The following is an 18,811-nucleotide window of genomic DNA, read 5'->3' as shown; positions in this document are numbered from 1 at the left end:
GGGTTTATGTCAGTGGTAGAGCGTAGGAGTGCTTTTCAAGAAGTTCCTGTTTCATAACCATATACCCTCTTCAATAGATCCTGTTAAAATGTATTTTTTAACCCAATGCACTGTAAGAAACAATAAGATATATCATCATTTCATATACAAAACAATGAACAATTGGGTTTAACTATGCTCTTAGCACAAAATCAACAAAATGCTTTAGAGAAACAGTTACGTTTTGCAGAATTTGTGCATTTGACAAAAGTTTTTTTTCTATGTTCCAAGATCTACATGTGATACGAAATGTATGAAGTCTTGCAATGGAAACCTCACTGTATTTTACGAAGGCAGAAAAAGGACATCTTTTGTACCCCTTATACTTATAAGGAGGGTTTGGTGGCTGAAAATGCATTGCTTTGATGGTGATTGCATGTTGCTTGCACTTTGTACATATTACTGAATTAATAAAGGTGAGCATTTAAGAACTGGGGGTATAGCTCAGTGGTAGAGCATTTGACTGCAGATCAAGAGGTCCCTAGTTCAAATCTGGGTGCCCCCTTGTCCAACTGTTTTACCTGTAGAAATATTTTTTTAATTAAATAAATTGAAGAAAACATTTACAATCTTAGCATTTTATGTAATGAGCAACACATTTCTACATTTGAAATACTCCTGATCATCTCCTGAAACATAGGGCAAACACCATGAAACTGTTTAGGATTTCTTCGTATGATACAAGCTGTGTTTTACATTCACCCAAGTTCTACTGGTGATATTATCAGTTTGAAATAGTCCATTGGAAGCTCATATGAATGCTATAAAACTGTGGTGGAAACCAATAATATGCCCTTAATGAAATGTATTAATTTGTACAGCTGACCAGAAGTGCACTGATGTCATTAGTTCTACAAGTTCCATACAGTCACACACTCTATCACCTTTTTAAAAAAGGGCAGTTTTCAGCATTCAAGGGTTTATGTCAGTGGTAGAGCGTAGGAGTGCTTTTGAAGAAGTTGCTGTTTCATAACCATATACCCTCTTCAATAGATCCTGTTAAAATGTATTTTTTAATGCAATGCACTGTAAGAAACAATAAGATATATCATCATTTCATATACAAAACAATGAACAATTGGGTTTAACTATGCTCTTAGCACAAAATCAACAAACTGCAGTAGAGAAGCAGTTACATTTTTCAGAATTTGTGCATTTGACAACATTTTTTTTTTCCATGTTCCAAGATCTATATGTGATACGAAATGTATGAATTCTTGCAATGGAAACCTCACTGTATTTTACCAAGGCAGATAAAGGACATCCTTCGCACCCCTTATACTTATAAGGAGGGTTTTGTGGCTGAACATGCATTGCTTTGATGGTGATTGTATGTTGCTTCCACTTTGTACATATTACTGAATAAATAAAGGTGAACATTCCAGAAATGGTGGTATAACTAAGGGGTAGAGCATTTCACTGAAGATCAAAAGGTCCCTAATTCAAATCTGGGTGCCCCCTTGTCCAACTGTTTTACCTGTAGAAATATTTTTTTAATTAAATAAATTGAAGTAAAGATTTACAATTTTAGCATTTTATGTAATGAGCAACACATTTCTACATTTGAAATACTCCTGATCATCACCTGAAACATAGGGTAAACACCATTACGCTGTTTAGGATTTCTTCATATGATACAAGCTGTGTTTCACATTCACCCAAGTTCTACTGGTGATATGATCAGTTTGAAATAGTCCATTGGAAGCTCATATGAATGTTAGAAATCTGTGGTGGAAACCAATAATATGCCCTTAATGAAATGCATTAATTTGTACAGCTGACCAGAAGTGCACTGATGTCATTAGTTCTACAAGTTCCATACAGTCACCCACTCTGTCACCTTTTTTAAAAAAGGGCAGTTTTCAACATTCAAGGGTTTATGTCAGTGGTAGAGCATAGGAGTGTAGTTCAAGAAGTCCCTGTTTCATAACCATATACCCTCTTCAATAGATCCTGTTAAAATGTTTTTCAACCCAATGTACTTTAAGAAACAATAGGATATATCATCATTTCATATACAAAACAATGAACAATTGGGTTTAACTCTGTTCTTAGCACAAAATCAACAAACTGCAGTAGAGAAGCAGTTACATTTTTCAGAATTTGTGCATTTGACAAAAGATTGTTTTTCCATGTTCCAAGATCTACATGTGATACGAAATGTATGAATTCTTGCAATGGAAACCTCACTGTATTTTACCAAGGCAGATGAAGGACATCCTTCGCACCCCATATACTTAAAAGGAGGGTTTGGTGGCTGAAAATGCATTGCTTTGATGGTGATTGCATGTTGCTTGCACTTTGTACTTTTTACTGAATTAATAAAGGTGAACATTTCAGAACATGGGGTATAGATAAGTGGTAGAGCATGTGACTGCAGATCAAGAGGTCCCTAGTTCAAATCTGGCTGCAACCTTGTTCAACTGTTTTACCTGTAGAAATATTTTTTTAATTAAATAAATTGAAGAAAACATTTACAATCTTAGCATTTTATGTAATGAGCAGCACATTTCTACATTTGAAATACCCCTGATCATCTCCTGAAAGATAGGGTAAACACCATGTTTCTGAACTCCTTCTGGGAGCCCTTGTAATAGTATATGATAAAATATGGCTGGTGTTTTGTCCCATTGTTCTCTAGTTTCCATGCGCCACTTCTCTTGGATATCCTGGATATAATCAACAGGATCCTCATTTTCACGCATCTTACGGGAAGTAATTGCTCCTATGTCTGATGTGTCTGGGTACTGTACTCTCAGTGCCTGCCATAGCGCATGTCTGCAGTTTGCAAATGGTGCCCCATCATGCGATGTGTTTGTTATTGTTACCCCATGGAATCCCGCTCTCTTCCAAATGTCATCCGCTCTATCCCCTTATATTGATATTAACAGGCCCTTTACATCTCCTACTGATAGTTTCTGTCCTGCGGTGTGTTTTTCCATTTCATATATCCACTTACCCGCACCTCCACTTAGTGATGGGAGCCTACATTTTATATTTTCTTTATCCGTATGCTTCCAAGGGACGTACTGTGGTCTAACCCCTCCTCTCTCCAACAGTGGCATTAAGTTGTGTCTTGTGTCACCCTTTACGTTCCATAATATCGAGTCCTCACACCCCTCCTCTTCTTCCGGTTCCTTTACCTCTTCAATTCTGTCCTTATTACCCCTGCTCCTAACTCCTTCTCCATCCTTTCCCCTTTCGTCATTTCCTGTATTTAATGTGGGCGTGTTTATTTGTCTGTCTTGCCTGCGACTAGGGAGGTCTCTAAGCCGACATGCATAGGGTGTCAGTTCGTCCATGAAGGGCGCGAGCTTTATTCTGCGCAGCGAGCGTGCGGTGGTTGAGCATGTAGGGTGCGATGGGGGAGGGCGTGATGGAGATGGGGATGGTGTGGTTTCATGGGTTTGTCCTTCCACTAGTCCTTGCACTCCCTCCTCACTTCTCTCCAGGTCCTCCCTTCTCCTACTGATCCATGGCGAGTCTATGTTTGTTCGAGTGAGGTATAGCTTATCTAAGCTTTCCCTTTCACTCTTTCATCCTTCTCTCTCCACTCCTTCTTCCTCCTCACTGCAAAAATCATTCATAAATGGCACCCCCCACTCTGCCTTTTTCCCTTTTATTGTTACTGTTTCTAAGTCTATTAGGTCTATTTCTCCTTTTCCTTTGTTACCAACTGCTCCCCCTAGTGCTGATGTTGTTGCTACTTCTCTACTTCTATATACATCCCCCCATCTTTCACTCTCCCTACTCCTCCCTTCTCTTTCCCCTTCACTTCTCTCCTCCATCTCCCTACTATTTTCCTCCCTTTTCCTTTTCAATTCCTCCATCACTTCGTTGCTCATCTGTTCCAATATTCGTTCATTCTCTTTCTTCTTTTCCCATTTCACTCTTTCTCTCTCTACTATACTTTCTATTACTTTCCCCTCTTCATATTTCTTAGCTGTCTCTGATAGTACCCTCCTCTTCCATATTGCCATTTCCTTTTCTCTTTCTTCTTCTTCCTTCTTCTTCTCTCTCAGCACTACTCTTGATACCCTGTCTGCTGCTGCTTTTACCCTTTCAGCTTCTCTCCTTTGCTCCTCATTTCGTTCCCTTAATTTTTCCAATTCGTTCTTACCTTCTTTCCTTTTCCTCACTCTCTCTCTTTCCTCCCTCTCAAGCTGTTTGATCAATTCATTCTGCTCATCCCTTAGCTTTGCTAATCTTTCCTCAAAAATCTCTTCCTTTTGCCTTAATAACTCCTCCCCCCTCATTTCACTCTCTCTTGCACTATCCTCGTCTGTTCTCTTTACTACCTCCCTCTCTTCTCCAGTTAGTGAACCTCGTAAATTTAATAATATCTGTGCAGCTACCCACTCATCATTTCCTATCTCTACAGTCTGCTCTTCTCCAATCCTCCCCTCCCCCACTGGCATCTTCCTATGAGCCACATATGGTGGAGGGCTGTATGCCGGGTTCGAGTATCCTTCAGCCGCCCTTAACTGTCCTTCTATTTCTCCTAATTCTCTTAAAGGGTACAACCCTCCTCCCTCTGTTTTCACTCCCGGTGTTATGGTTATATCGTTGTTCGGTTCCTTTTTTACGTCTGATTTATCAATCTTTTCTCCTCCCTCTCCTCCGTTCCCCGTATTCTTTGTGCTTTCACGCCCCTTTTTCCCATCCTCTCCTTCTTTCTTAATCTCCTTTTCTTCCGGTGTTTCCCCCATAGTGAACATTCCATTTGGTCCTGGTCAGGACCCCTGGAACATCCTCCATAAGTTAAACACCTCCACATGGTTTGCCAACTTCTTCCCCTTGTATGTATTGTGCAGATGGTTTAGCAGTGAATGTTGGGCATATGGATGGAAACTACAATTAGGCGGCCATGGTGTTAACATTTTGTTATCCGTCCCCTGGGTCCACTCTATGCTGTACTTAATTAATTTCTCCCTATGGGGTGGCAGTGTGGTGCATATGTGTTGTAGTGGTGTAGTGAGGGTGTTCCCTCACCCTCCCGACCCTGTCCCGTATGACATATTGGCGCTCCACTTGTTACCCTTCCCTTCACTAGTAGTTTACAATATACAACCTTATATTGTTTACCTGGCCCCGCAAGTATGGGGACTTACGACAATCCTTTATGTATGGTTTCACATTTGTCTATTCCCTTCTGTTACTACACCCTTACGGCCACCTGTGGCCGAAGCGCACTCAGCCCCCTGCGGCTGCGTACCCTTTACGACGCTCTTATACAGTCGTCCTGTTTCCCCGTTCTCCTCCCCCTTTTACACTTGCCGTGGCCGGCGTTCTCCATGCGCAGCCACGCCCCTCTCCCCTTCTCCTTTTCCCGATCCACTCGTTTATCGTTTATCTCCGTGTCCGCTCCCTTATCATATTTCTCTTCCCCACCACTCCCAAAACCAAAGTTCCTTGTGTTCGCGATATCCTATTAAATCCCTACTGGTGACGTCACCGATCTCTTCGAGCTACTGGTACATTCTTATTATGTTCTTTAAGTTCAAAATACACTTGCAATCTACCCCCGCTAACCCTACAGCTGTCTTCCTGTCACTCCTGGAACAAGGTAATCAAATCAATAATATAATCGGACTGCGCACGCTGCGTCGCCTCGCATGTGATACGCCCCTCAACAGGAGGGCTTAACCAGCCAATTATCTTCCGTATTGGGCAACTAGGCAACTAGCCACCGCCTACAGGGAATCGTCATCTACCTATCGAGTTTCTTGCTCGAACAATAGGGATCCTCGTCTACTCATTGATCAATAAATGCCAAATCGTAGGAAACCACACACACCCCCACCCTTACACGTAGTCACGACTTAGGCCAATCAGTGCCTTACGAGCGGTCGCACGTGATGTTTTCGTGCTCCGCCCTCCCTCTTTCGCGTAACGTAGCCGACTGCTCTCGCACTCGTTTCGCTACAATTCATTCCATTGGCAACACTAAGTTGTTAGACCTTCGCCGTGCATCTGTACAACACCTCCCTTATTTACTTCCTCCCCCCTCCCTCACAATTTCGCATTGCTTGTTGTGCGTGTCATGCTCACCAAGTTCTCTCGATGCAGGGCCGCTCGACTGCGTGCACCCCTCCAAGCGGCTCGCCAACTCCCCTCGTCTGGACCACGTCTGGACACTCGCCAACCACGGGAGGGATACTTCTCAACCGGCTCCGGAGGGCCAATATCCGGATTGCGCTGTCCGGTCTTCTCGCAGCTCCGCGATGGTCCTGTAGTCCTCAGAAGGGGGCAACGGCAGAGGGGGCCGCGCAGCCGGGCCTCCTCGCAACGGGAGTGCCTGGAAAAAGTAAAATATAAAAAGTCGATCTTAAACAGATCTCAGCAGTGCCTCCAACTTGTCGGGGGGAAATTCTGCCGGGGTCGGCCGGGCCGTCCGCAGACCTCCAGGCAGGGAGGCCCCAACTCCTCCCATGTATCCCAGATGAGATAGAGTATGAGACACACACAAGGAGCAAGGTGACTCTGCTGTTTATTAGACAAAACGGCAGGGATGGGTCAAGGAGCGTACGCGTCCGTCCTGACACACACACAATCGTGGGGCTCGCAGGCCCTTTTTACTGTATTATGACGCGCTACTTGCGTCACTTCAGAAAGTTAACAAAAAACCTATCGCCACTCTTAATTGGTTGCTCGAGTGGTAGGGTTAGTATAGCACACATATAGAGGACAATGTTAGTGGACAAAGGGTAGTCAGGTGATACATCTGGGTTGTCCCTACAATTAGATACATGAGAATTGTTACATGAAGACTCCTGAGGATTGGTTAATATTACTGGCGTCAGTGATAAGAGCCCCATGTTCTGATTGGTGCGCCCGTGAGCTTCCCAGCCTGGGACCACCGCTGTTCCCAGCTCTCGGTGTACCTGCAATTTGCAACAATGTTTCACTATGGGTACGTGCAGACAATGTGAGGATTTATTCATAGTTGGAAGGCTGACCGCTCCCACTGTCGCAGATGTCCATTGAGCCTTTCAAGTGTATCTGCCTGTGTCTCGTAGCGAGGGATCCAGACGCCTTTTCTCTCCTGGGTTTGGCATCTCGTCAGGTTCGGCTTGGTCACGTGGGGAGGGACCGTGTTTGAGGTAGAATTCTGCACAATTAATATTGCTTTTCCACTGTGTGTCTGGTTTAATTTGCAGGTGTGACCTTAACGTTGGTGCGCGGAGTGCGAGGTTGCAACATCGTGCCTTTGATGCTTTGTTCTTGGAATGTGGGTTTGCAACATTGCGACCTTGGCTGGTTGTTTCACCGGGCCCATTCTGCAGGATCAGCAACGAGACTCTTGCTTTGTTAATGTCCACGGGAGCTCTTGTTTGAGGCCTACTTGGGCCTGGTGCATAAGTGGTCCGTTTGGTGCATAGGTGCTTTAGGTTATAGTAGCATATAGTTCCATGACCAGTATCGTGTCTTCATTATATTTCTTATGGTGGTAACTGGTTTCAAGAGAAGCGTGAGCAAGCTTTGTAGATGAGTTCATGACGCGTCTTGCGTTTCTGCATTCTGAAAGCCTATGTAAAAATAATAAAGATGCACGTCCGTGAATATGCCTGTCGCCTACGTCATAGCACTGAGTATATTCTTCGTGTAGATCGGTGTGGGAATGTCCAGTGTGTATATTTGTACAGATGTGCTTCCCGTTGTCTAGGTCGTCATGGCATCTCTAACGACGTGTAGATTTTAGTCTAGTTGGTCCGTGCCGCAGGTGTCGGCATGGCCAGTGCGGGCTGTTGGGCAGGCAGATGGACACATCCGTATGTTCCTGTACCAGGGTATTTGGTCATCTGGTAAATGGACAAACTCTTCTCGTGGCGGGTGTCTGGGTCGTGACCCTCTAGGCCAAGCGCAAGAGGTGAAGGACGGGAGCCTGGTCTTCCATTCTCCCACTTCAACCTTTTTAAAAAAAGGCAGTTTTCAGCATTCAAGAGTTTATGTCAGTGGTAGAGCGTAGGAGTGCTTTTCAAGAAGTTCCTGTTTCATAACCATATACCCTCTTCAATAGATCCTGTTAAAATGTATTTTTTAACCCAATGCACGGTAAGAAACAATAAGATATATCATCATTTCATATACAAAACAATGAACAATTGGGTTTAACTATGCTCTTAGCACAAAATCAACAAAATGCAGTAGAGAAACAGTTACGTTTTGCAGAATTTGTGCATTTGTCAAATATTTTTTTTCCATGTTCCAAGATCTACATGTGATACGAAATGTATGAATTCTTGCAATGGAAACCTCACTGTATTTTACCAAGGCAGATAAAGGACATCCTTTGCACCCCATATACTTATAAGGAGGGTTTGGTGGCTGAAAATGCATTGCTTTGATGGTGATTGCATGCTGCTTGCACTTTGTACATATTACTGAATTAATAAAGGTGAACTTTTCAGAACTGGTGGTATAGCTCAGTGGTAGAGCATTTGACTGCAGATAAGGAAGTCCCTAGCTCAAATCTGGGTGCCCCCTTGTTCAACTGTCTTACCTGTAGAAATTTCTTTTTAAATAAATTGAAGAAAACATTTACAATCTTAGCATTTTATGTAATGAGCAACACATTTCTACATTTGAAATACTCCTGATCATCTCCTAAAACATAGGGTAAATACCATGAAACTGTTTAGTATTTCTTCATATGATACAAGCTGTGTTTTACATTCACCCAAGTTCTACTGGTGATATTATCAGTTTGAAACAGTCCATTGGAAGCTCCTATGAATGTTATAAAACTGTGGTGGAAACCAATAATATGCCCTTAATGAAATGTATTAATTTGTACAGCTGACCAGAAGTGCACTGATGTCATTAGTTATACAAGTTCCATACAGTCACCCACTCTATCACCTTTTTAAAAAAAGGGCAGTTTTCAGCATTCAAGGGTTTAACTCAGTGGTAGAGCATAGGAGTGCAGTTCAAGAAGTCCCTGTTTCATAATCATATACCCTCGTCAATAGATCCTGTTAAAATGTTTTTCAAGCCAATGCAATGTAAGAAACACTAGGATATATCATCATTTCATATAAAAAAAACAATGAACAATTGGGTTTAACTATACTCTTAGCACAAAATCAAAAAACTGCAGTAGAGAAGCAGTTATGTTTTGCAGAATTTGTGCATTTGACAAAAGTTTTTTTTCCATGTTCCAAGATCTATATGTCATACGAAATTATTGAATTCTTGCAATCAAAACCTCACTGTATTTTACCAAGGCAGATAAAGGACATCTTTTGTACCCCTTATACTTATAAGGAGGGTTTGGTGGCTGAAAATGCATCGCTTTGATGGTGATTGCATGTTGCTTCCACTTTGTACATATTACTGAATAAATAAAGGTGAACATTTCAGAAATGGGGGTATAGCTCAGGGGTAGAGCATTTCACTGCAGATCAAAAGGTCCCTAGCTCAAATCTGGGTGCCCCCTTGTCCAACTGTTTTACCTGTAGAAATATTTTTAATTAAATAAATTGAAGTAAACATTTACAATCTTAGCATTTTATGTAATGAGCAACACATTTCAACATTTGAAATACACCTGATCATCACCTGAAACATAGGGTAAACACCATTGAACTGTTAAGGATTTCTTCATATGATACAAGCTCTGTTTTACATTCACCCAAGTTCTACTGGTGATATGATTAGTTTGAAATAGTCCATTGGAAGCTCATATGAATGTTATAAAACTGTGGTGGAAACCAATAATATGCCCTTAATTAAATGTATTAATTTGTACAGCTGACCAGAAGTGCACTGATGTCATTAGTTCTACAAGTTCCATACAGTCACCCACTCTATCAACTTTTTAAAAAAGGGCAGTTTTCAGCATTCAAGGGTTTATGTCAGTGGTAGAGCGTAGGAGTGCTTTTCAAGAAGTTCCTGTTTCATAACCATATACCCTCTTCAATAGATCCTGTTAAAATGTATTTTTTAACCCAATGCACTGTAAGAAACAATAAGATATATCATCATTTCATATACAAAACAATGAACAATTGGGTTTAACTATGCTCTTAGCACAAAATCAACAAAATGCTTTAGAGAAACAGTTACGTTTTGCAGAATTTGTGCATTTGACAAAAGTTTTTTTTCTATGTTCCAAGATCTACATGTGATACGAAATGTATGAAGTCTTGCAATGGAAACCTCACTGTATTTTACGAAGGCAGAAAAAGGACATCTTTTGTACCCCTTATACTTATAAGGAGGGTTTGGTGGCTGAAAATGCATTGCTTTGATGGTGATTGCATGTTGCTTGCACTTTGTACATATTACTGAATTAATAAAGGTGAGCATTTAAGAACTGGGGGTATAGCTCAGTGGTAGAGCATTTGACTGCAGATCAAGAGGTCCCTAGTTCAAATCTGGGTGCCCCCTTGTCCAACTGTTTTACCTGTAGAAATATTTTTTTAATTAAATAAATTGAAGAAAACATTTACAATCTTAGCATTTTATGTAATGAGCAACACATTTCTACATTTGAAATACTCCTGATCATCTCCTGAAACATAGGGCAAACACCATGAAACTGTTTAGGATTTCTTCGTATGATACAAGCTGTGTTTTACATTCACCCAAGTTCTACTGGTGATATTATCAGTTTGAAATAGTCCATTGGAAGCTCATATGAATGCTATAAAACTGTGGTGGAAACCAATAATATGCCCTTAATGAAATGTATTAATTTGTACAGCTGACCAGAAGTGCACTGATGTCATTAGTTCTACAAGTTCCATACAGTCACACACTCTATCACCTTTTTAAAAAAGGGCAGTTTTCAGCATTCAAGGGTTTATGTCAGTGGTAGAGCGTAGGAGTGCTTTTGAAGAAGTTGCTGTTTCATAACCATATACCCTCTTCAATAGATCCTGTTAAAATGTATTTTTTAATGCAATGCACTGTAAGAAACAATAAGATATATCATCATTTCATATACAAAACAATGAACAATTGGGTTTAACTATGCTCTTAGCACAAAATCAACAAACTGCAGTAGAGAAGCAGTTACATTTTTCAGAATTTGTGCATTTGACAACATTTTTTTTTTCCATGTTCCAAGATCTATATGTGATACGAAATGTATGAATTCTTGCAATGGAAACCTCACTGTATTTTACCAAGGCAGATAAAGGACATCCTTCGCACCCCTTATACTTATAAGGAGGGTTTTGTGGCTGAACATGCATTGCTTTGATGGTGATTGTATGTTGCTTCCACTTTGTACATATTACTGAATAAATAAAGGTGAACATTCCAGAAATGGTGGTATAACTAAGGGGTAGAGCATTTCACTGCAGATCAAAAGGTCCCTAATTCAAATCTGGGTGCCCCCTTGTCCAACTGTTTTACCTGTAGAAATATTTTTTGAATTAAATAAATTGAAGTAAACATTTACAATTTTAGCATTTTATGTAATGAGCAACACATTTCTACATTTGAAATACTCCTGATCATCACCTGAAACATAGGGTAAACACCATTACGCTGTTTAGGATTTCTTCATATGATACAAGCTGTGTTTCACATTCACCCAAGTTCTACTGGTGATATGATCAGTTTGAAATAGTCCATTGGAAGCTCATATGAATGTTATAAATCTGTGGTGGAAACCAATAATATGCCCTTAATGAAATGCATTAATTTGTACAGCTGACCAGAAGTGCACTGATGTCATTAGTTCTACAAGTTCCATACAGTCACCCACTCTATCACCTTTTTTAAAAAAAGGGCAGTTTTCAACATTCAAGGGTTTATGTCAGTGGTAGAGCATAGGAGTGTAGTTCAAGAAGTCCCTGTTTCACAACCATATACCCTCTTCAATAGATCCTGTTAAAATGTTTTTCAACCCAATGCACTTTAAGAAACAATAGGATATATCATCATTTCATATACAAAACAATGAACAGTTGGGTTTAACTCTGTTCTTAGCACAAAATCAACAAACTGCAGTAGAGAAGCAGTTACATTTTACAGAATTTGTGCATTTGACAAAAGATTGTTTTTCCATGTTCCAAGATCTACATGTGATACGAAATGTATGAATTCTTGCAATGGAAACCTCACTGTATTTTACCAAGGCAGATGAAGGACATCCTTCGCACCCCATATACTTATAAGGAGGGTTTGGTGGCTGAAAATGCATTGCTTTGATGGTGATTTCATGTTGCTTGCACTTTGTACTTTTTACTGAATTAATAAAGGTGAACATTTCAGAACTTGGGGTATAGCTAAGTGGTAGAGCATGTGATTGCAGATCAAGAGCTCCCTAGTTCAAATCTGACTGCAACCTTGTTCAACTGTTTTACCTGTAGAAATATTTTTTTAATTAAATAAATTGAAGAAAACATTTACAATCTTAGCATTTTATGTAATGAGCAGCACATTTCTACATTTGAAATACCCCTGATCATCTCCTGAAAGATAGGGTAAACACCATGAAACTGTTTAAGATTTCTTCATATGATACAAGCTGTGTTTTACATTCACCCAAGTTCTACTGGTGATATGATTAGTTTGAAATAGTCCATTGGAAGCTCATATGAATGTTATAAATCTGTGGTGGAAACCAATAATATGCCCTTAATTAAATGTATTAATTTGTACAGCTGACCAGAAGTGCACTGATGTCATTAGTTCTACAAGTTCCATACAGTCACCGACTCTATCACCTTTTAAAAAAAGGGCAGTTTTCAGCATTCAAGGGTTTATGTCAGTGGTAGAGCGTAGGAGTGCTTTTCAAGAAGTTCCTGTTTCATAACCATATACGCTCTTCAATAGATCCTGTTAAATGTATTTTTTAACCCAATGCACTGTAAGAAACAATAAGATATATCATCATTTCATATACAAAACAATGAACAATTGGGTTTAACTATGCTCTTAGCACAAAATCAACAAAATGCAGTAGAGAAACAGTTACGTTTTGCAGAATTTGTGCATTTGACAAAATATTTTTTTTCCATGTTCCAAGATCTACATGTGATACGAAATGTATGAATTCTTGCAATGGAAACCTCACTGTATTTTACCAAGGCAGATAAAGGACATCCTTTGCACCCCATATACTTATAAGGAGGGTTTGGTGGCTGAAAATGCATTGCTTTGATGGTGATTGCATGCTGCTTGCACTTTGTACATATTACTGAATTAATAAAGGTGAACTTTTCAGAACTGGTGGTATAGCTCAGTGGTAGAGCATTTGACTGCAGATAAGGAAGTCCCTAGCTCAAATCTGGGTGCCCCCTTGTTCAACTGTTTTACCTGTAGAAATATTTTTTTAATTAAATAAATTGAAGAAAACATTTACAATCTTAGCATTTTATGTAATGAGCAACACATTTCTACATTTGAAATACTCCTGATCATCTCCTAAAACATAGGGTAAATACCATGAAACTGTTCAGTATTTCTTCATATGATACAAGCTGTGTTTTACATTCACCCAAGTTCTACTGGTGATATTATCAGTTTGAAACAGTCCATTGGAAGCTCATATGAATGTTATAAAACTGTGGTGGAAACCAATAATATGCCCTTAATGAAATGTATTAATTTGTACAGCTGACCAGAAGTGCACTGATGTCATTAGTTCTACAAGTTCCATACAGTCACCCACTCTATCACCTTTTTAAAAAAGGGCAGTTTTCAGCATTCAAGGGTTTAACTCAGTGGTAGAGCATAGGAGTGCAGTTCAAGAAGTCCCTGTTTCATAATCATATACCCTCGTCAATAGATCCTGTTAAAATGTTTTTCAAGCCAATGCAATGTAAGAAACAATAGGATATATCATCATTTCATATAAAAAAAACAATGAACAATTGGGTTTAACTATACTCTTAGCACAAAATCAACAAACTGCAGTAGAGAAGCAGTTAAGTTTTGCAGAATTTGTGCATTTGACAAAAGTTTTTTTTCCATGTTCCAAGATCTACATGTGATACGAAATTATTGAATTCTTGCAATCAAAACCTCACTGTATTTTACCAAGGCAGATAAAGGACATCTTTTGTACCCCTTATACTTATAAGGAGGGTTTGGTGGCTGAAAATGCATTGCTTTGATGGTGATTGCATGTTTCTTCCATTTTGTACATATTACTGAATAAATAAAGTTGACCATTTCAGAACTGGGGGTATAGCTCAGGGGTAGAGCATTTCACTGCAGATCAAAAGGTCCCTAGTTCAAATCTGGGTGCCCCCTTGTCCAACTGTTTTACCTGTAGAAATATTTTTTTAATTAAATAAATTGAAGTAAACATTTACAATCTTAGCATTTTATGTAATGAGCAACACATTTCTACATTTGAAATATTCCTGATGATCACCTGAAACATAGGGTAAACACCATTAAGCTGTTTAGGATTTCTTCATATGATACAAGCTGTGTCTTACATTCACCCAAGTTCTACTGGTGATATTATCAGTTTGAAATAGTCCATTGGAAGCTCATATGAATGTTATAAAACTGTGGTGGAAACCAATAATATGCCCTTAATGAAATGTATTAATTTGTACAGCTGACCAGAAGTGCACTGATGTCATTAGTTCTATAAGTTCCATAGAGTCACCCACTCTATCACCTTTTTAAAAAAGGGCAGTTTTCAACATTGAAGGGTTTATGTCAGTGGTAGAGCGTAGGAGTGTAGTTCAAGAAGTCCCTGTTTCATAACCATATACCCTCTTCAATAGATCCTGTTAAAATGTTTTTCAACCCAATGCACTGTAAGAAACAATAGGATATATCATCATTCCATATACAAAACAATGAACAATTGGGTTTAACTATGCTCTTAGCACAAAATCAACAAACTGCAGTAGAGAAGCAGTTACATTTTTCAGAATTTGTGCATTTGACAAAAGATTTTTTTTCCATGTTCCAAGATCTATATGTGATACGAAATGTGTGAATTCTTGCAATGGAAACCTCACTGTATTTTACCAAGGCAGATAAAGGACATCCTTCGCACCCCTTATACTTATAAGGAGGGTTTGGTGGCTGAACATGCATTGCTTTGATGGTGATTGTATGTTGCTTCCACTTTGTACATATTACTGAATAAATAAAGGTGAACATTCCAGAAATGGGGGTATAACTCAGGGGTAGAGCATTTCACTGAAGATCAAAAGGTCCCTAATTCAAATCTGGGTGCCCCCTTGTCCAACTGTTTTACCTGTAGAAATATTTTTTTAATTAAATAAATTGAAGTAAAGATTTACAATTTTAGCATTTTATGTAATGAGCAACACATTTCTACATTTGAAATACTCCTGATCATCACCTGAAACATAGGGTAAACACCATTACGCTGTTTAGGATTTCTTCATATGATACAAGCTGTGTTTCACATTCACCCAAGTTCTACTGGTGATATGATCAGTTTGAAATAGTACATTGGAAGCTCATATGAATGTTAGAAATCTGTGGTGGAAACCAATAATATGCCCTTAATGAAATGCATTAATTTGTACAGCTGACCAGAAGTGCACTGATGTCATTAGTTCTACAAGTTCCATACAGTCACCCACTCTGTCACCTTTTTTAAAAAAGGGCAGTTTTCAACATTCAAGGGTTTATGTCAGTGGTAGAGCATAGGAGTGTAGTTCAAGAAGTCCCTGTTTCATAACCATATACCCTCTTCAATAGATCCTGTTAAAATGTTTTTCAACCCAATGTACTTTAAGAAACAATAGGATATATCATCATTTCATATACAAAACAATGAACAATTGGGTTTAACTCTGTTCTTAGCACAAAATCAACAAACTGCAGTAGAGAAGCAGTTACATTTTTCAGAATTTGTGCATTTGACAAAAGATTGTTTTTCCATGTTCCAAGATCTACATGTGATACGAAATGTATGAATTCTTGCAATGGAAACCTCACTGTATTTTACCAAGGCAGATGAAGGACATCCTTCGCACCCCATATACTTAAAAGGAGGGTTTGGTGGCTGAAAATGCATTGCTTTGATGGTGATTGCATGTTGCTTGCACTTTGTACTTTTTACTGAATTAATAAAGGTGAACATTTCAGAACATGGGGTATAGATAAGTGGTAGAGCATGTGACTGCAGATCAAGAGGTCCCTAGTTCAAATCTGGCTGCAACCTTGTTCAACTGTTTTACCTGTAGAAATATTTTTTTAATTAAATAAATTGAAGAAAACATTTACAATCTTAGCATTTTATGTAATGAGCAGCACATTTCTACATTTGAAATACCCCTGATCATCTCCTGAAAGATAGGGTAAACACCATGTTTCTGAACTCCTTCTGGGAGCCCTTGTAATAGTATATGATAAAATATGGCTGGTGTTTTGTCCCATTGTTCTCTAGTTTCCATGCGCCACTTCTCTTGGATATCCTGGATATAATCAACAGGATCCTCATTTTCACGCATCTTACGGGAAGTAATTGCTCCTATGTCTGATGTGTCTGGGTACTGTACTCTCAGTGCCTGCCATAGCGCATGTCTGCAGTTTGCAAATGGTGCCCCATCATGCGATGTGTTTGTTATTGTTACCCCATGGAATCCCGCTCTCTTCCAAATGTCATCCGCTCTATCCCCTTATATTGATATTAACAGGCCCTTTACATCTCCTACTGATAGTTTCTGTCCTGCGGTGTGTTTTTCCATTTCATATATCCACTTACCCGCACCTCCACTTAGTGATGGGAGCCTACATTTTATATTTTCTTTATCCGTATGCTTCCAAGGGACGTACTGTGGTCTAACCCCTCCTCTCTCCAACAGTGGCATTAAGTTGTGTCTTGTGTCACCCTTTACGTTCCATAATATCGAGTCCTCACACCCCTCCTCTTCTTCCGGTTCCTTTACCTCTTCAATTCTGTCCTTATTACCCCTGCTCCTAACTCCTTCTCCATCCTTTCCCCTTTCGTCATTTCCTGTATTTAATGTGGGCGTGTTTATTTGTCTGTCTTGCCTGCGACTAGGGAGGTCTCTAAGCCGACATGCATAGGGTGTCAGTTCGTCCATGAAGGGCGCGAGCTTTATTCTGCGCAGCGAGCGTGCGGTGGTTGAGCATGTAGGGTGCGATGGGGGAGGGCGTGATGGAGATGGGGATGGTGTGGTTTCATGGGTTTGTCCTTCCACTAGTCCTTGCACTCCCTCCTCACTTCTCTCCAGGTCCTCCCTTCTCCTACTGATCCATGGCGAGTCTATGTTTGTTCGAGTGAGGTATAGCTTATCTAAGCTTTCCCTTTCACTCTTTCATCCTTCTCTCTCCACTCCTTCTTCCTCCTCACTGCAAAAATCATTCATAAATGGCACCCCCCACTCTGCCTTTTTCCCTTTTATTGTTACTGTTTCTAAGTCTATTAGGTCTATTTCTCCTTTTCCTTTGTTACCAACTGCTCCCCCTAGTGCTGATGTTGTTGCTACTTCTCTACTTCTATATACATCCCCCCATCTTTCACTCTCCCTACTCCTCCCTTCTCTTTCCCCTTCACTTCTCTCCTCCATCTCCCTACTATTTTCCTCCCTTTTCCTTTTCAATTCCTCCATCACTTCGTTGCTCATCTGTTCCAATATTCGTTCATTCTCTTTCTTCTTTTCCCATTTCACTCTTTCTCTCTCTACTATACTTTCTATTACTTTCCCCTCTTCATATTTCTTAGCTGTCTCTGATAGTACCCTCCTCTTCCATATTGCCATTTCCTTTTCTCTTTCTTCTTCTTCCTTCTTCTTCTCTCTCAGCACTACTCTTGATACCCTGTCTGCTGCTGCTTTTACCCTTTCAGCTTCTCTCCTTTGCTCCTCATTTCGTTCCCTTAATTTTTCCAATTCGTTCTTACCTTCTTTCCTTTTCCTCACTCTCTCTCTTTCCTCCCTCTCAAGCTGTTTGATCAATTCATTCTGCTCATCCCTTAGCTTTGCTAATCTTTCCTCAAAAATCTCTTCCTTTTGCCTTAATAACTCCTCCCCCCTCATTTCACTCTCTCTTGCACTATCCTCGTCTGTTCTCTTTACTACCTCCCTCTCTTCTCCAGTTAGTGAACCTCGTAAATTTAATAATATCTGTGCAGCTACCCACTCATCATTTCCTATCTCTACAGTCTGCTCTTCTCCAATCCTCCCCTCCCCCACTGGCATCTTCCTATGAGCCACATATGGTGGAGGGCTGTATGCCGGGTTCGAGTATCCTTCAGCCGCCCTTAACTGTCCTTCTATTTCTCCTAATTCTCTTAAAGGGTACAACCCTCCTCCCTCTGTTTTCACTCCCGGTGTTATGGTTATATCGTTGTTCGGTTCCTTTTTTACGTCTGATTTATCAATCTTTTCTCCTCCCTCTCCTCCGTTCCCCGTATTCTTTGTGCTTTCACGCCCCTTTTTCCCATCCTCTCCTTCTTTCTTAATCTCCTTTTCTTCCGGTGTTTCCCCCATAGTGAACATTCCATTTGGTCCTGGTCAGGACCCCTGGAACATCCTCCATAAGTTAAACACCTCCACATGGTTTGCCAACTTCTTCCCCTTGTATGTATTGTGCAGATGGTTTAGCAGTGAATGTTGGGCATATGGATCGAAACTACAATTAGGCGGCCATGGTGTTAACATTTTGTTATCCGTCCCCTGGGTCCACTCTATGCTGTACTTAATTAATTTCTCCCTATGGGGTGGCAGTGTGGTGCATATGTGTTGTAGTGGTGTAGTGAGGGTGTTCCCTCACCCTCCCGACCCTGTCCCGTATGACATAGTGGCGCTCCACTTGTTACCCTTCCCTTCACTAGTAGTTTACAATA

General features: G+C 40.1%; 2 non-coding genes across 2 annotated transcripts; both read left to right on the top strand.

Moving 5' to 3' along the window:
- The first annotated feature begins 472 nt into the window (after positions 1-472).
- On the top strand, positions 473-544 carry TRNAC-GCA (transfer RNA cysteine (anticodon GCA)). Its single transcript has one exon. It is a non-coding gene; the product is annotated as a tRNA-Cys (tRNA).
- A 9,815-nt stretch (positions 545-10,359) lies between these two features.
- Positions 10,360-10,431, top strand: TRNAC-GCA (transfer RNA cysteine (anticodon GCA)). The gene has a single exon. It is a non-coding gene; the product is annotated as a tRNA-Cys (tRNA).
- Positions 10,432-18,811: the final 8,380 nt, after the last annotated feature.

Source organism: Ambystoma mexicanum, unplaced genomic scaffold, assembly GCF_040938575.1.
Source record: "Ambystoma mexicanum isolate Mex_15411 unplaced genomic scaffold, UKY_AmexF1_1 Mex_scaf84, whole genome shotgun sequence".
Lineage (NCBI taxonomy): Eukaryota > Metazoa > Chordata > Amphibia > Caudata > Ambystomatidae > Ambystoma > Ambystoma mexicanum.
This window is presented reverse-complemented; position numbering and strand designations above follow the sequence as displayed.